Below are 18066 nucleotides of genomic sequence, written 5' to 3'. Positions count from 1 at the left end.
AGGAATGGTGCTGTTGGATTTTCTTGTTTTATGCTTTATGTTTATTTTTTTATGAAATGAGCATAGCTGAAGGCTTTCCAGGGTACAAATCTTTGAATCAGAAAACCTACATTTAAGTTCTCTCAATTTGCTTAATGTAACCCTTAGTAATGGGCTTCCCTGGTGGTGCTAGTGGTAAACAACCCGCCTGCCAAGGCAGGAGACATAAGAGATGCAGGTTCGATCCCTGGGTCGGGAAGAGCCCCCGGAGGAGGGCATGGCAACCCGCTCCAGCATTCTTGCCTGGAGAATCCCATGGACAAGGGAGCCTGGAGGGCTACAGTCCATGGGGTCACAAAGAGTTGGACAGGACTGAGTGACTTAGCACACGCGACCCACACAGCCCTGAGTAAATAATCATAGCAGAAGTAGTTGTCCTATAGTTGAAGTAATAATGAAAACAAATCAAAGTTTCTTGACCATAAATGACGGGCAAGGCCTTCTGTTAAATGCACTGCATATGTCAGCTCATTTAACTTCCGTCCATGACGCTGAGTGATGAGTACTGTCGTTATCACCATGGACTAGAGGATTTCTTAGATGGAACTAAAGGTAAAGATATGAACTCATCTAAAGCCACACAACCAGCATACAGGACACTCAGGACCCGAATCAGTCTCCGTGCTCCTAACCCTTTTCTACTCTGCCACCCACTGAACACTGAGCTTCATTCGCTTACCCGTAAACCACAGCGGGTTCTCCTTTCTCCAGGGACCTGCTGTTGGAGTCGGGGGTCTTTCTTTCCAGGAGGGTGGAGCAGGGATGAATGATTGGAAACTATGCCTTGAAGTCCTCAAGCATCTTTGTAACACACGGAAATGCCCATACGAGACAAACAGATGTGAACAGCAGATCATGCTCAATACCTTTCCACTACAGTGGGGGAATGTTCACTGCCCACCCTGAACTTTCTGCTTTTTTCTGACACATCCCAATCACAGTCATAGCTCACGAGCATTATAGCCAGAACTTCTAGTTGTAAGGGAGACTCTCAGTAAAGTCAGGTTGGTTGACAATATTGACGTGTACTCTCCTGGCCCAAGGAGTGATCAGATGATGGCAGACGGTGGGGGTGTAGACAGAGCTTGGATGCATGGCCTCAGGGTCCACAGGTGAGCGTGGGGGCTCCTGGGATTGGGGAGGGGGCCACAGGTGAGAAGAGAAGGAGGAAGGAACATGCCAGGGATAGGGTTGGCTCTCCCCAAGCTTCCATGTGCCAGTGAAGAATGCCAGAAAGTCCACGATATTCTAAATACAAAGCAAGCCTTCCAGATTGTTGCTGCTAAGTCACTTCAGTTGTGTCCAACTCTGTGCAACGCCATAGACGACAGCCCACCAGGCTCCCCCGTCCCTGGGATTCTCCAGGCAAGAACACTGGAGTGGGTTGCCATTTCCTTCTCCAATGCATGAAAGTGAAAAGTGAAAGTGAAGTCACTCAGTCATGTCCGACTCTTCGTGACCCCATGGGCAGCCTACCAGGCTCCTCTGTCCATGGGATTTTCCAGGCAAGAGTACTGGAGTGGGGTGCCAGGGAGGCTTATTTGTCAAGGTTGTATACAATATTATGTTAGTGGTTTGTGAGCTTGATTTATAACTTTCAAGTATTTAGATGGGGGTCTAGGGCTTCCCAGGTGGCGCTAGTGGTAAAGAACCCACCTGCCAATGCAGGAGACGGAGGGGACTCCGGTTTGATCTCTGGGTTGGGAAGATCCCCTGAAGAAGGAAATGGCAAACCGCTTCAGTATTCTTGTCTGGAGAATCCCCTGGACAGAGGAACCTGGTGGGCTATCGTCCATAGGATCACAGAGAGTTGGCCATGACTCAGTGACTTAGCGTGCACACAGAAGCACACTAGGGCCTGGAGCCCAGCTCGCGGAGGGCCTGGCCTGTGCACTGCTGCCAATGGCTACTCTCCAGGCTCACTCGGGGCTCTTTCCACCTGTCAGATACCGGTATTCGTGGTATCTTCTGAGAAAGGCCGTCTCCGGCCACCCTGTCCTGCACAGCCCTTCCAGTACAAGCCGGTCCTTCTGTTCCTTCCTCAGTTTTATCCACAGCCCTTGCATCGTTTGAGTTCTTGTTTACAGTACCTCCAGCCCCGAATGTCTCCTCCTCCGGAGCGAAGATCTTGTTTCACTGCTCATGACTGTAGTCCCAGCGCCCAAAAACACAAGATAAGTGGTTCATAAATACTGGAATGAGGAAAGAATAATGGAACATTGAAAGCAGTGGATAAACTGATAAGTAAATAAAATATATGTATATGTATATGCAGTTTTATCATAAGAAACAATAATAAAGAGTTGGACTATGATGCTTTTTTATAATAATTTATTTTATATTGGACTATAGTTGATTTACAATCTTGTGTTAGTTTCACGTGTATTGTAAAGTGACTCAGTTATACATGGATATATATGCATGCATATTCTTTTCCAAATTCTTTCTTCATTTAAGTTATTACAGAATATCGAGCAGAGACCCCTCTGCTGTACAGTAGGCCCTTGTTGGTTACCTATTTTACATAGAGTAGTGTATATATATCAGACCCAAATTCTCAGTTTATCCCTTCCTGATGCTTTTTGTAGTGTCCGTACACAATTCTCTCCTATTCCTTTTGTTTTTTGTAATTTACTTAATTTTAATTGGAGGATAATTGATTTACAATATCGTGCTGGCTTCTGCCATACATCAAGATGAATCAGCCATAAGCATATGTATGCCCTTCCCCTTGGCACCTCCCTCCCAACTCCAACCTGCATCCCACCCCTCCAGACTGTAGGTAGCCAGCTAATTACAGAGTTAACAATACAAAGCACTTATTTTGAGGATACAGTAGGAAAGAGAAGCAACAGATACAGGACTAGTTTGTCTTACATCAAACAAAATAGTTTTACCCTTTTCTCTCTCAGTCCCTTCTGGATCCAAGGCAAATAAACGACAGCATAATTTCTTCTTGGGCCTATAAGACGATGCTACGCTTGCTACAAGTGTTACACATATGTTGATTCTTTTCTGACACTGAAGAAATTACTGGAAATGCAGATTTCAATAATAACACAGTAAGTCCAAAGTTACTTAAGTTATTAATTTGAACTTCATTTTCTGAGAAAATATACACATTGTTTCCGAACTGAATACCGGTTATTTTGACCATTTCTTAATATTAAACATTATTTTTAAAGATCAAAATTATAATATTTCATGTAAATATTCCTACAAATTCAGATCAGATCAGATCAGTCGCTCAGTCGTGTCCGACTCTTTGCGACCCCATGAATCGCAGCACGCCAGGCCTCCCTGTCCATCACCAACTCCTGGAGTTCACTCAGACTCACGTCCATCGAGTCAGTGATGCCATCCAGCCATCTCATCCTCTGTCGTCCCCTTCTCCTCTTGCCCCCAATCCCTCCTGATTGGAGGGCAATCAAAATCAAAAGCTTCAGAGCCTTTTCCAATCAGTCAACTCTTTGCATGAGGTGGCCAAAGTACTGGAGTTTCAGCTTTAGCATCATTCCTTCCAAAGAAATCCCAGGGCTGATCTCCTTCAGAATGGACTGGTTGGATCTCCTTGCAGTCCAAGGGACTCTCAAGAGTCTTCTCCAACACCACAGTTCAAAAGCATCAAATCTTCGGCGCCAACTCTTACATCCATACATGACCACAGGAAAAACCATACCCTTGACTAGACGAACCTTTGTTGGCAAAGTAATGTCTCTGCTTTTGAATATCCTACAAATTATATTAAGGTAAATAAATTTATCTTGAAGGAAGAGAGATTTGGGATTCAGGGTATGTTTCATCACGTATTTGTTGTTGTCATTGTTGATAGAAAATCTTCCATTTCAACACTTTGTAAAAGGAAGACTATGCATGGAGCAAACAATCTATTAATTTATTCTTCAGTCAAAATTAAAACGGGTACATAATTGCCACACCTTTAGTTCTCGTGAAACAGAGCTTTGAACCTCTACCATCATCGTCTGCTGAAATGAAATTCACCGAGTTTCAGTAAGGATTGGGCTTTACTCTCAGTACGTTCAATACAATTGAACGCACGGGCTCCTGTGTGATCCCTGCATCCCCTCCTACCTACTTCATTCCCCTTCTCTTCTCCTTTTGAACTGCTGACCCAAGTTAGTAGCCAAACATAATAATACAGTGTTTGATCCTCTGGAAACCCATAAAATTACAAACCAGCAACCACCAGGATGTTGGCAGAATTTCTGTGGATAGCAACCAGCACGGGACATTTTTCTTTTGGAAATGAAGCAGTACACGAGACTGTTGATACATGAGTGAGGAAGGTACGACCTTTGCCAACTCCTCTCCCCCACCTCATTCTCACAACCCCTGGAGATGGAGAGACAGAATTCATCTTTTAAAGTACTGAAGGCTTTTCTCCTTTAACTGTGAGCATTACCGTCCCCTGCTTTCATCCCCTTTAAAGTTCATCCTGCTTAGTTTTATTAAGCACTAATGGAGTTTTATAACCATGAGCTAAGTACTATAAAGAAGAAAGATATAAATAAAATACACCCTCTACATGCCTTCAAGAATAATAAACTCTAATGGCAACATTAGGTTCGAATGTAGTGAGGAACTCTCTCTTCCCTACAATAAAATTGCTGATTAATCATATAGCTGAATCCAAATGAAAGAAAGGGAAATTCTCAGGTTCCAGAAATAAAGAGGCAACTCAAGCTAGAGAGGTAAGTTTATAGATGGTTGCCAGAGGAACCCCAGAAACTGAATGGAACGGTTGACCATGGATGATTCATATGGAGAACAGGAGGGGTTGCGTTGAACTTGCATTAGACTGAGATTTATAACTGAGCCTTATGTCCAGCTTGGGAGTTCCCCGGTGGCTCAGATGGTAAAGAACCTGCCTGCAATGCGGGAGAACCAGGTTCGATCCCTGGATCAGTCAGGAAGATCCCCTGGAGGAGGGCATGGCAACCCACTCCAGTATTTCTTGCCTGGAGAATCCCCATGGACAGAGGAGCCTGGAAGACCACAGTTCATGGGGTCACAAAGAGTCAGACACAAATGAGCAACTAGCACATCCTGCTAGGTCTGGGCTAGATTTAAATCTTCTACGCTGGGTGGGCTAACTAAGACCTTTCACCAGCTTGTCTATATGGCCATGGGAATGTATATCTCTGCCTGAGCTCCTCTTAATGGGAGGAGAAAACAAAGCGTCTTATTGGAAGTTTCAGGCCAACACCACATATTGGTGTGGAGCAAAGTTCATATAGTTAACTCTATATACATTGAAAACTTGAATTTCTAACCAAAAATACTCCCAAAAAGAAATCCTCAGGCTCAGATGATTTATTGATCGGTTCTGACTAGGTAACTATTCCGTGCTTTTATATGGAAAGATTCAGTATTGTTAAAATGTAAATTTTCTACCCAATTGATCCACAGATTTCAATGATATCCCAATACCACCATTTTTACACCTTGGTCCAAGATGGGTGTTCCAGCACTAGAAGGAAGGGAAGAAAAGGAGGGAAGCACACGCTTCCTCCTTCCAGGAAGTCACACCACCGTTTTCACTTACATAAACCACGAATGTATGGTATGTATGTGTAAGTGAATACACACGTTTCACTTACATATTAAGTAAGACCAAACTTACTTCATTAGGGCACACTAAGTGCAAGGATTCCCGGGCGGCTCAGCGGTGAAGAATCCGCCTGCCAAAGCAGGAGACATAGAGACGCAGGTTTGATCCCTGGGTCGGGAGGATCCCCTGGAGAAGGGCATGGCAACCCCCTCCTGGGAAATCCCGTAGACAGTGGAACCTGGCCGGCTCCAGTCCACGGGGTCATGAAGAGCTGGACATGGCTTAGTGATGAAACAACAGCAGACTGCAAGGAAATCTTGGAAAGTGAGCTTTTTAAAATTATTTTTAATTTGATTTTTATTTTATATTGGTCTAGAGTTGATTAGTTTCAGGTGTGTGGCAAGTGGTTCAGTTACACATACACGTGTATCTGTTCGTTTTCAAGTTTTTTCCCATTTAGGTTATTACAGGTCTTCCCTGGTGGCTCAGTCAGTAAAGACTATGCCTGCAATGTGAGAGACCTGGGTTCAGTCCCTGGGTCAGGAAGATCCCCTGGAGAAGGAAATAGCAACCCACTCCAGTATTCTTGCCTGGAGAATTCCATGGACAGAGGAGCCTCGTGGGCTAGAGTCCATAGGGTCACAAAGAGTAGGACACGACTGAGTGATGAACACTTGGATTATTATAGAATATGGAACAGAGTTTCCTGTGCTGTACAGTAGGTCCTTGTTATCTATTTTATATCTAGTAGCATATACATGTCAATCCCAAACTCCTAATTTATCCCTTCCCTCTGTGTTTCCCCCTTGGTAATCATAAGTTTGTTTTCAAAGTCTGTAAATCTGTTTCACAAATAAGTTCATTTCTATCATTTTTTAATATTCCACATGCAAGTGATATCATATATTTGTCTTTCTCTGTCTGATTTACTTCACTTGTTATGATAATCTCGAGTTTCATCCATGTCCCTGCAAATGGTATTACTTCATTACTTTTTATGGTTGAGTAATATTCCATCATATACATATGCCGCATCTTCTTTAGCCATTCCTCGGTTGATGGATAGTTCGGTTGCTTCCAGGTCTTAGCTGTTGTGAGTGGTGCTGCTATGGACGCTGGGATGCATGTATCTTTCTCAGTTATGGTCTTCTCTGGATATGTGCCTAGGAGTAGAAAAGGTATTGTTTTTAGATGTGCGTAAGCCTAAAAGAAAGCTGACACATGTATGGGAGTTTTATTTCCGCCAAGGAAAGAAAAAAAAACAGACTGAGGTGGTTAAATTATAGTATCTGCCCTGATAAAACTGTCATTCAAACATATACCTGTCAGACTCCAAAACAGGAGCTTCCAAGTCGGTGGTCCTTATTGGCCCTGACCAGTCTTTTCTATTCAAAGTCATCTCTTTACTAAGCCTTTTCCTTTTTTGTTGAATAGTGTATGTTTATTTTAATCTGTGTTTCATATCCACGTACACTTAGCACATGAAAATATTTATGAGGTCAGAGAAGAGGAAAATCCAAACTGTATGATGTCTACAAAAGCTCGAGTTAATTTTATGAATATTTTTAATCTCCTTTAAAGCATGGACTCACTCTTTGCTAAAAAGTTTGAGTCACAGATTTAAAAGAATCCAACATAATTTTAAGGTTCTCAAGTGGTTTTTCTTAGGATAAGGGAAACTGCTAATTGGCTAAGAAGTCCACACTCAATGTAAGTAATTCAGATTTTATTATGATACTTTCATTCCTTATAGCAAAGTAAAATAGTAAGAGGCCCATGGATCTCATTTGTGTTTTTCTAAATCGCTATTTAGAAAAATAAAGATGAACAAAAAGCTAAATCTGGTCAAAATTACTTCAAATGAGAAAATCCCATTCAAGGGTGAAACACTCAAGTCCTGCATAACCATGTTTTATCCTAGAATTAGAGGTTCTTCAAATTCTTGCAGGAAAGGTGTTAGAAACTCTGGATTATTGGTGTCAACACAAAGAAATACAGTACTTACTGTACTTTATCGGGCTTTGCTTCATTGCCTGTTACAAAGACTGTGTTTTTCACAGATTGAAGGTTTGAGGCAACCCTGTATCAAGTAGGTCTATCAGCATCATCTTTCCAAAGCATCTGCTCACTTTGCGTCTCCATATCTCATTTTGGTATTTTTGAAATATTTCAAACTTTTTCATTATTAGTATATTTGTTATAGTATATATTTGTCATCTTTGATCTTACTCTTAGGACTTGCAGAAGGCTCAGATAATAGCATTTTTTTTAAAGCAATAAACTAATTTTTAAGTTGGTAAAGAATTCGCCTGCAACGCAGGAGACCCTGGTTTGATTCCTGGGTCAGCAAGATCCCCTGGAGAAGGGATAGGCTACCCACTCCAGTATTCTCAGGCTTCCCTGCTGGCTCAGACGGTAAAGAATCCACCTGCAATGCGCGAGACCTGGGCTCGATCCTGGATTGGGAAGATCCCCTGGAGGAGGGCATGACAACCCACTCCAGTATTCTTGCCTGGAGAATCCTGTGGACAGAAGAGCCTGGAAGCCTACAGTCCATGGGGTCACAGAGAGTTGGACATGACTGAACGACTCAGCACACATTTGTTTTAGACATGCTGCTCTTGCGCACTTAATAGACTTAATAGACAGTATCGTCAAAGTATCCTTTCTATACGCACTGGAAAACCAGAAAGTTTGCACAACTCACTTTACTGCAGCCCTCATGCTGTGATCTGAAATGGAACCTGCAGGATCTCCAGGGGTGAACAGACTCATCAATGCAGCTTTAAATGAGCACAAAATGGAACTGGAGGCTGACGATTCTGCTTGGGTGGTGATGTTACTTAGGATAAACGCCTTGGATGGACAGATAGTGCTTCATTACTACATACAGTTCCTTTCTCAGAGTTCTGGAGAACCCCTGGCTCCAGCATGCTTGGAAGATGTTTGTCTAGTTAAATAATCGATGTCACACACTCACAGTTCTTTCGTGAGAGACAGAATGTTCTTACCACGCATCCCAGGACCTGACAGGATGTTCCTGCCTAGTGTCTCAGCACTTCTACTTTCCATGTGTTACATTCAAATGGACAAATTAGTGTTTGTTGCCTACAGTTTTATGAAGTTGAAAACGAAAGTGAAAATGTCAGTTTCCAGAATCTCAGCTTGCAAAAGACACAAGTTCTTTTGAGTTATAAATCAGAAAAGCAGTGTCAGAAATGACTGAGGCCACCAAATGGATACTGCTTTTTTTTTTTTCATTGATTCTACTTTTCTATGCTTTTCAAATCAACTTTAATTACTAGTTGAAACAGCTGAATTAGGAAGCTTTCAGTAACCAGTAAACAAGAAAGTTAAAGGTAAAGACTTTTGACTCCTGAATATTACAAACATCAAATTCAGGTTGCTTGGTGGATGATGGATTCTACCCATTTCAGCTGATGAATCTCCAGTCCCTAAAAGAGTGCGTTAGGAATGTGGTGAACAGGTAATCTGCCGAATCTGATGATTCACAGATTATCAGAGTCGGAGTAAGGAAGCCACTGGACATGCTTCAGGCAGGAGGCAGGAAGTAGCTAGGAGAGTCAGAGACCAATATGATGACACAGAGAATTTGCCCGAAGCACTTTATCTCAGACTGATGTTTTTAACAAAGATGCAAGCCCACTCTTTCTCTACACTTCTTAGAGTCAAATTCTCTTTGGGGAACATGTAAGCTGAAGCTATGCTACTGGATTTCAATTCCAGTTTGAAAAAGAAATGCTGGGGAATAACTCTGTAGTAACTGTATGTATGTGTGTGTGTATGTGTGCATGCGTGCTAAATCATTCAGTCATGTCTGACTCTGCCACCCTATGGACTGTAGCCCACCAGGCTCCTCTGTCCATGGGACTCTCCAGACGAGACTACTGGAGTGGGTTGCCATTTCCTCCTCCAGGGGACCTTCTCGACTCAGGGATGGAACCCCCGTCTCTTCCATCTCCTGCATCGGTAGGTGGGATCTTTATCGCTAGTGCCACCTGGGAAGACCGTGTGTGTGTGTGTGTGTGTGTGTGTGTGTGTGTGCAAATACGTATATTTGTTGTTGTTCAGTTGCTAAGTTGTGTCTGACTCTTTGCAACCCCATGGACTGTAGTCTGGCCAGGCTCCTTTGTCCATGGGATTTCCCAGGCAAGAATACTGGAGTGGGTTGCCATTTCCTGTTGATTAAGGCATCAGTTTAATTGTGTGGATGTAACATGGTTTGTTTATCCGGCCACTAAATGGACACTATCTGGACTGTACCCAGGATTTGGCGACTGGGAAAAAAAAGTGTGCCGACCATTCGCATATAGGTTTTTCTGTACACCCCAAATTTCATGTTTCTTGGGTAAACATCAAGGGTTAAAATGGCTGGGTCATATGGCAAATGTATGTTTAAGACAAATTGTCAAATTATTTACCAAAGTTCTGTGATCAGAGGTTTGAGGAGGGCCTCTCCATAGTTCGAGGGAAAAGCCAGTCTATTATGTAGGAAAGTAAACGCAACTGTGTCTTCTGCTCATGCCGGCACCCTCTTACTACAGGAAGCGCAGTGATATTCAAAATGAGAACGGTTTAATACTGCAAGAAAATAAGACGATCTGCAGTGCCAAACCCGATCCCAGGGCATCGACAGCATTTAAGTTTCCATCCCAAACAATTCACTTCCTACCACCCTGTCAAGGCCACATGCTGACCGTCCAGTTCTTTCTCTTCTAAGGCCTATCTCAATCAAGCCCTTTGCTCCCAGCTTTGAACTCCTAAGGGAAAAGAGAAAGATAAAATCTGTGGGTTACTTTTGCAACAAGTTATGTTCTTTCTCAATGAATTTTCCATGACATCTGTTTAGGAAAATCTCAGAATACACCAAAATGAGATAATGATGGGGTTTTATATTTATCAAAGGCTGCCTTACCCCCACACACAAATAAGCTAAGTCCCCATTGCATGGAAGGACACTTTCGTATGCCCAGAGGCAGAGTCCATGAAAGGGAAATTAAGAAGAAGGGGGAACTGGTTCTGATGGGTAAGACCTCCCTGAATCCTGCCGCAAAGCTGGAGGCGTCTGAACTTGGCGGTGCTGATGGTTTGGTCAATGTGGTCTCCCTTTTGCTTTTGGTATTGACTCGTCTTACTGCTTCTGCTTGCAGGTTGGACTTGAAAATAAATGCTCAAGTTCTTGATGACTCAGAAAGATGAGAGCTTCCTTTTGAACGTTTCACAGTTGGTCCCAAGTAGTAGCTGATTCGGAGGCAGCATGGCTCCATCAGTGACAGCTGCTTCGGGCAGCTCATTAGGCACGCTTGCTTTAAGGCAAAAGTGTGCTCTGAGAATACAACCACTCTGAACTGATATCTGCTTTCGTCTCTTAAGCACGCTTGCTTTAAGGCAAAAGTGTGCTCTGAGAATACAACCACTCTGAACTGATATCTGCTTTCGTCTCCTAGGCACGCTTGCTTTAAGGCAAAAGTGTGCTCTGAGAATACAACCACTCTGAACTGATATCTGCTTTCGTCTCTTAGCGCCTTCAGAGGCCACGCAGTTTATTATTGTGACTATTAAGAGGGATAAAACCCATTTCCACGTTCATGGTGGCCATAGCAAGAAATTATTGGATCTTATGCCAACAAAGATCCAAATAGTCAAAGCTATGGTCTTTCCAGTAGTCATGGGTGGATGTGAGAGTTGGACTGTAAAGAAGTTTGAGCGCCAAAGAATTGATGTTTTCTAACTATGGTGTTGGAGAAGACTCTTGAGAGTCCCTTGGACAGCAAGGAGATCAAACCAGTCCATCCTAAAGGAGATCAAGCCTGAATATTCAATTGAGCTGAATATATCAGAAGGGCTGATGCTGAAGCTGAAGTTCCAGTACTTGGGCCACCTGATGTGAAGAGTCAACTCGTTGGAAAAGACCCTGATGCTGGGAAAGATTGAGGGCAGGAGGAGAAGGAAAAACAGAGGATAAGCTGGTTGAATGGCATCCTTGACTCAACGGCCATGAGTTGAGCGAACTCCAGGCAATAGTGAAAGACAGGGAAGCCTGGCATGCTGCAGTTCCACTGGGTCATAAAGAGTCAGACGTGACTTACCAACTGCATGATAACAACAATTTTAACTCTAAGTTCTGTGGAAATGCATGTTTATAGCAGTGGCCACTGGAAATATTTTGAACCATTTACATGTATCTGTTGCACCCCTGTTAAAGAAGAAAATATACCTGAGATTAACCTCAGAGTGTATTTTTGCTTAACTCCTCTTGACCAAAAAGCGTTTCTCAGGATATCAATAGTGCTTATGTGTCCGTCCCAATCTGATACTATGGATAAAATAGATAAGTAATGAGAACCTGCTGTATAGCCCAGGGAACTCTGTTCAATGCACTGTGGTGACCTGATGGGAAGGGAGTCCAAAAGGGCAGGGATGTATGTTTATGTATGGCTGATCCGGGCTTCCACGGCAGCTCAGTGGTAAAAAACCCGCCTGCCAATGCGGAAGACATGGGTTCCATCCCCGGGTCAGGAAGATACTCTGGAGAAGGAAAAGGCAACCCACTCCAGTACTCTTGCCTGGGAAATCACATGGACAGAGGAACTTGGTGGGCTACAGTTCTTGGGGTTGCAAAGAGACGGACACGACTGAGTGACTGAACAATAACACAAACGGCTGATTCGTTCTGTTGCGTGTCAGAAACTAACACAACACTGTAGAGCAACTGTTCTCCACTAAAAAATTAATTAAAAACAAACAAACTAACGATGTCTGTGAAGCGTCCCAGAGTCAGGTCCTTGCTCCTCTGAACCTCAGACTGCGTGTCTACAGAGGAGCTCGGATTTGTAGCCTTGACACGGTGTGTCCTACTTTTCCAGCAGCGCGGGAAGCAAGCGGGGAGAAAAGGGGCCGTGAGCTGGCCAACAAACAAACAAAATGACTCCACATCTAGAAACGGGTTTCACCCTCCAAGGTCCCATGTCGGTCCGGCATATCGTGTGTCTGTAAATGTCAAAACTAATAGGAGAAAAGAATGCAGATAAAACCCAGAAATCTGGCCCCTGCTTATTTCCTATTTTCAGCTAAGATAACTCATATCTGCATGATCAAAACAGATGTTTGAGAAATCTCAGCAATCTCTCATCAATCAGACACCACTGAGCAAATATTAACCCCAGAATATGATGAGATAGCCCTATACACCATGAGAGCCATAATAAGACTCCAAAATTATTGATTTAATCCTTGGTCGCTTCCCAGTTTCCATCCACAAGGCAATATGGAATATTCAGCCAAATTCCCTTCAAATTATCTTAAAAAATCAAACTTTTCACATTGCCTCAAGTGTTTATCCTACCATCTCACATATTTTTACTTAGATTTTCTTTATAGCAGGCTTAATTTTTTTTACATTTTAGCTTTATCCAATATTCATATTTATTTTGTCCTTTTCAAGCATGCTACGATAATCCTTTAATATGATGCCCTTTGCCCCTGCACTGTTGCTTTTTCCACCAAAGACACACACGGACTCTGACATCAGTGAACACAGAAGTGAGTGCTGTCTGTTGCATGCACACACCTTGCTCCCCAGTCGCCCCCTCTCTGTTTACTGGATAAGAGTAAGGGACAACTTCTGTAAAATGCAATGTCCTTATCTTTTCTGGAATAAACAATCAATCATCTCAAGCCTCTCAGAAGATTTTCCAGGAAATATGAGCCATTATATTGACGCTCCTCAAGTTCCTCAAGAACTCTGCAAGGCAAGGACTTCCTCAGTGGTCCAGTGGTTAAGACGGCCTTCCAATGCAGCGAGTGAGGGTTCGATCCCTGGCTGGGGAGCTGAGATCCCACATGCCTTGTGGCCAAAAACTCAGAACATAAAACGGAAGCAACATTGCAATAAATTTAATAAAAACTTGAAAAAAAAGAAAGAAAGAAAGTTTATAGAACTCTGTAAGGCAGAGGAAGCCCCTCAAGATCTACTGAAGAGGAAAAATAACACACTTACTGGTAAAGGATCTTTTTTCTCAATTGTTCAACAATCTTTTCATTGCCCTTTATGCACAAACCCCTGTGTTTATGAAACTTAAATTCCTTGAGGGATATATTTGCCAGAGATTCTGCAAGAAAAAAAAAAATGCAACATTTGATTTGTGGTAATTTGAGGAAGATTTAATGGAGGAATTATTAGCAAAGTTGTGGGCAGAGGTCAGAGAAATCACACACACACACACACACACAAGTACACACACACAGGGCAGTCAGCACCCCCAGGGCTAGTAACACCCAAGCTGTAATCAGTGGCTCAGTAGATGGGGAAGAGAGCAGTTTCCGAGTCCTGACAGGAGGGCTCCTGGAGAGACGGGAGGAGGAGATAGCATGGGGGCGGGGGCCGGGGGTGGGGGGGTGGGGACAGACAAGGGCAGCCTAAGCAGACCCCACAGAGAGGGGGACACAGGACACAAAGGTGACCCAGCCCTTCTCTCTTCACTCCCACTGTGGCCTCCCACTGGCTGAGCCCAAAGGAAATTCAAAGGACCTGATCGAATCTAGAATGGTCAGCCTCCCAGAGCCCACAGCAAGGTGGAGGATGATGGAGAAGGACGCTAGGGGGATATCACAAGGTTGCTAGTCCCACGGGCAACACTCATCTTAATGACCCAACTTCACTGAAATCAAGATGACCTCTGGGACGCTCCTGGTGGCCCAGTGGCTGAGACTCTGTGCTCCCAATGCAGGGGGCCCAGGTTCCATTCCTGGTCAAGGAACTGGATCCCACATGACTCAACTAACGATTCGACATGCCACAACCAAGACAGCAAATAAATAATTGTTTTTTTAAGAAGATCTTCATCTTGTTTTAGAGGATGGACACCCAGCTCTGGCTGAGAAGTAGAATATTCTGTCTATTTTGTACTTTGTGGGAATGTGACATAGTCTATTTTTGTATGACGATTTGTTAGTGTCCACAGTTGGGTCTGCTTGAAAGGTTGGGAAGTCAATACCTAAATTCTGTAGTCTACAAATTGAAGAAATGCTCTGATAAGTATATTTAACACAGAGACCTAAAAATGAAGCATTTGGTGGACAGACGCTAAGGCAGCCACATGACCCCTGCTCTCAGGCGTTCGTGCCTTTGAGAGGCCTTCTCCCCCTGAGGATGGTGGTAGCCGTGACTTGCCTCTGCCCACGGAAACTGCAGAGGGCTGCTGTCTCTCCTGTGATGATGCTCAGTACGTGACAAAGGTGATGACACTGCCATGATCACATTATATAAAATCGCTCTGCTAGCAAGCAGTCTCATGCTGAAGACTCTCTCTTCTGCCAGGTTGAGGGAATAAGCTTTCAGGTAAAAGCCTGACGGGGGTACCAGATGACACAGAGCTATGGCAATCCTTAGAGCTGTGAGCAGCCCCTGGTCAACAGACAGCAAGAAGCAAAAGCCTCCTCTGTTCTACAGCCACAGAGAGCTGAATTCTGCCAGCACACTGAATGGTTTGGGTAGCAGATCCACCCCAGTCAAGCCTCCAGATGAGACCCCAGCTCCGACCAACACCTTGATGTAACTTTCCAGACAACCCAGCTAAACCAAGCCCAGATTCCTCACCATGGAACCTGTTAGATAACAAATGTGTGTTGCTTTAAGCCATAAAGTTGGTGGTCACTGGGGCTTCCCTGATGGCTCAGCAGGTAAAAAATCTGCCTGCAATGCAGGACACAGCAGACGTGGGTTTGACCCTTGATTCAGGAAGATCCCCTGGAGGAGGGCATGGCAACCCACTCCAGGATTCTTGCCTGGAGAATCCCACGGACCGAGGAGCCTGGTGGGTTACAGTCCAAAGGGTTGCAAAGAGTCAGACACACGACTGAGTGACTAAGCTTACACACACATTTGTAGTCATTTGTTATGAAGTCATAGAAAATAAATACAAATAGGTGTTTAATTTTTCCATATTGTGTTATTTAATAACTCTTTAGAATATTCTTCTAAACTCCCTACAACATGGGTCTTGTGGCTCAGTCATTATTTTAGTCAACAAGCAGGGTATCCCCCACGCAGGTGGCTCAGTGGTAAAGAATTCGCCTGCCAATGCAGGCAACAGAGGAGATGTGGGTTTGATCCCTGAGACGGGAAGACCCCCTGGAGAAGGGCATGGCAACCCACTCCAGGATTCTTGCCTGGGAAATCTCATGGGCAGAGGAGCCTGGAGGGCTACGGTCCGTGGGGTCACAAAGAGTCGACACGACTGAGCATGGCACACTCCACCTTACACAGGACTGTTTACAAACTAGTCCCATAAATGTTAAGTCAATGGTTCATTGAGATCAGCTGTGAGGACGAATCTCAGGTAAGAGATGGGACGTTGGGCACTGAGTCTGTGAGGTCTGAAGGGGCTCACCCAGGGACAGCCAGCTAGCTGGGGACAGATCTTGGCTTTTGTCTCAGGACTTTGACCACAGGCCCCAGGCTATTCAGTCTGCCAACCTGCCTGCCTTAGTCAGGACTGGGATTCTAAACCTGAGTCCAATTAAAACACAGTGGCCAACGAGCCACACTTTCTACCTTTACAAGAGCCAGGTATATTTATGCTGTCCCCTATAATGGCAAAACACCTTCCCTTTACCTCAGAAATGCATGTGACTGGCCCCCAGATTAAAAATACATACTAGCAGAAAACAGTCCCATGGAGGGCCTTCCCTGGTGGTTCGGTGGTCAGATCTCTGCTCTCTCAATGCGGGCGCCTGGGTTTGACCCCCGCGCCACAACTGAAGATCCTCACGCCACGCTGAAGATGAAGATTCCTAATGCCGCCACTAAGACCAGTGCACCAAATAAATATCTTAAAAAATCCCACGGAAGATGGATTAACATCTCCTCCCAAGTGATTACAGTTGTGGTTCAATCGTGCATCTTTATCTAAAATCAGGTTTCGAATCGCAGATATGAGTGTTATTATCATCAGCAGCAAGGGTGTAACGCCAACGTTTAAAAACATCTTTTACAAAGTCTACCCAGGCTTAAAATTGCAATTCCTTCAATGACTGGAAGAAAAAAGGGGACTTTGGCAAAACACTTCATGATTAAGGCCCAAACTCTAAACCTTATTAGGACCAAAGCAGATGGTAATATTAGCTAATAGATTAAAAGCAAAAAACAACTGTTCTCTGTTGAAAGAAATATTTGGAAGTGATGCAAAGCACTTACAACTTACCTCTTTGCGAATGGTCAGTGGTGGAATTCTAGCCGCAAGGTCTGTTGTGAGTTTATTCCAAAGGCCAGCTAATGGGGCACACACGGCAACCTCTTCTGAGATGGAGCAGAACGCTGTCTGCAGTGGAGATCAAAGCCATAGATGTGGGTGCCTGTAATAAGAAAAATGATGGTTCAGGCAGTCCCACCCTGTATCTCCCATTAGTCAGCGTGAGCAGCAGTCATGAACATTCTCTCCCATGTCACTCTGCTTAAACCCATCCATATCATTGGAGCTGTGGGAGCCTGAGAAGCATTTTATAACAAATACAGGACTGTTTCACTTGGGTCAAACATTTAATAAGCTTCTAGAAAATATCCTGCCTTCGTTTGGCTCAGAACCTGGCCCAGGATGAGAGGGTTTTTCTTGATTGTCGGGTGCTTATTTTTCTGAACCTCCATTTTAAAGGACAGCAGGTTTGAAAACAAATGTGATTCAACCTTGGAAGGCTCTTGCTATGTGTCTGCGTGTCTTTTATCAGGGCCCTTGATTAGAAGGAAAAGAGAAAGGAGTCCTTTTCCTTCCATCTCGCCCTGTTATTATGTTCACTGCGAATCTTGCTCTTTCTTTCCGCCAATTAGGACCTGTTCCAATATGGCGGGACCTCCAGAGTTACGAGCGCTGCTTCGGAGGCCAGACTCTTTCCAGAAGCTGCTTGGTTTGAAATTCCATCCCCCACCGCCCTTTAAAAAAAAAAAAAAAACACAGTTCCACTGAGTTCCCAAGCATTTATATTTGGAGTTTGTATGACTGAAGGATTTATTGTCAGAGGAAAATGAGAATGGTTCTATTTTCCCCCCTCACCTGAAAAAACAGGCTCCCTGGGTGCATCTTTGAAGGACTTAGACCCTGTTGGTTGTCCCACAGAGAAGCCCCCTGTCACAGCTCCAGTTCGGGAGGGCGAAGCAGAGCTGGGCAGTCAGGACTGGGATTCTAAACCTGAGTCCAGCACTTACTAGCTCCATAGGTTTCAACAGCGTAAGTAATCTCTTTCAGTCTGCTTCCTAATCTGTACCAGACTCATAAATAATCACAGCTTCTTGAGGCAATGGAAAGGGTTGAATGCATAGCCTATGAGGTCCCACCTCACCATCTGGAACATGGGGAGCCATTTAAAAAGTGCTCTTGTTTCAGGACTGAGTACCGTATAGTTTCCTCTGCTTGCCTTTCAGTTGGCTCTTCCATCAGCGC

At 44.0% G+C, this 18066-nt stretch overlaps 1 long non-coding RNA gene across 1 annotated transcript; it reads right to left on the bottom strand.

Annotated features, from left to right (window-relative positions):
- Positions 1-5941: 5941 nt before the first annotated feature.
- Positions 5942-16989, bottom strand: LOC147350959 (uncharacterized). Its single transcript, XR_015147084.1, has 3 exons — positions 16837-16989; positions 13632-13743; positions 5942-6774 (listed from the first exon to the last, which is right to left on the bottom strand). It is a non-coding gene; the product is annotated as an uncharacterized LOC147350959 (long non-coding RNA).
- Between the last annotated feature and the right edge of the window lie 1077 nt (positions 16990-18066).

Source organism: Bos grunniens, chromosome 19 (genome assembly GCF_055505025.1).
Source record: "Bos grunniens cultivar Pamir isolate PY7600 chromosome 19, Bosgru_T2T1.0, whole genome shotgun sequence".
In the NCBI taxonomy this organism is placed as follows: domain Eukaryota; kingdom Metazoa; phylum Chordata; class Mammalia; order Artiodactyla; family Bovidae; genus Bos; species Bos grunniens.
The sequence above is the reverse complement of the archived record's forward strand: the minus strand, read 5'-3'. Positions and strand labels throughout refer to the sequence as shown.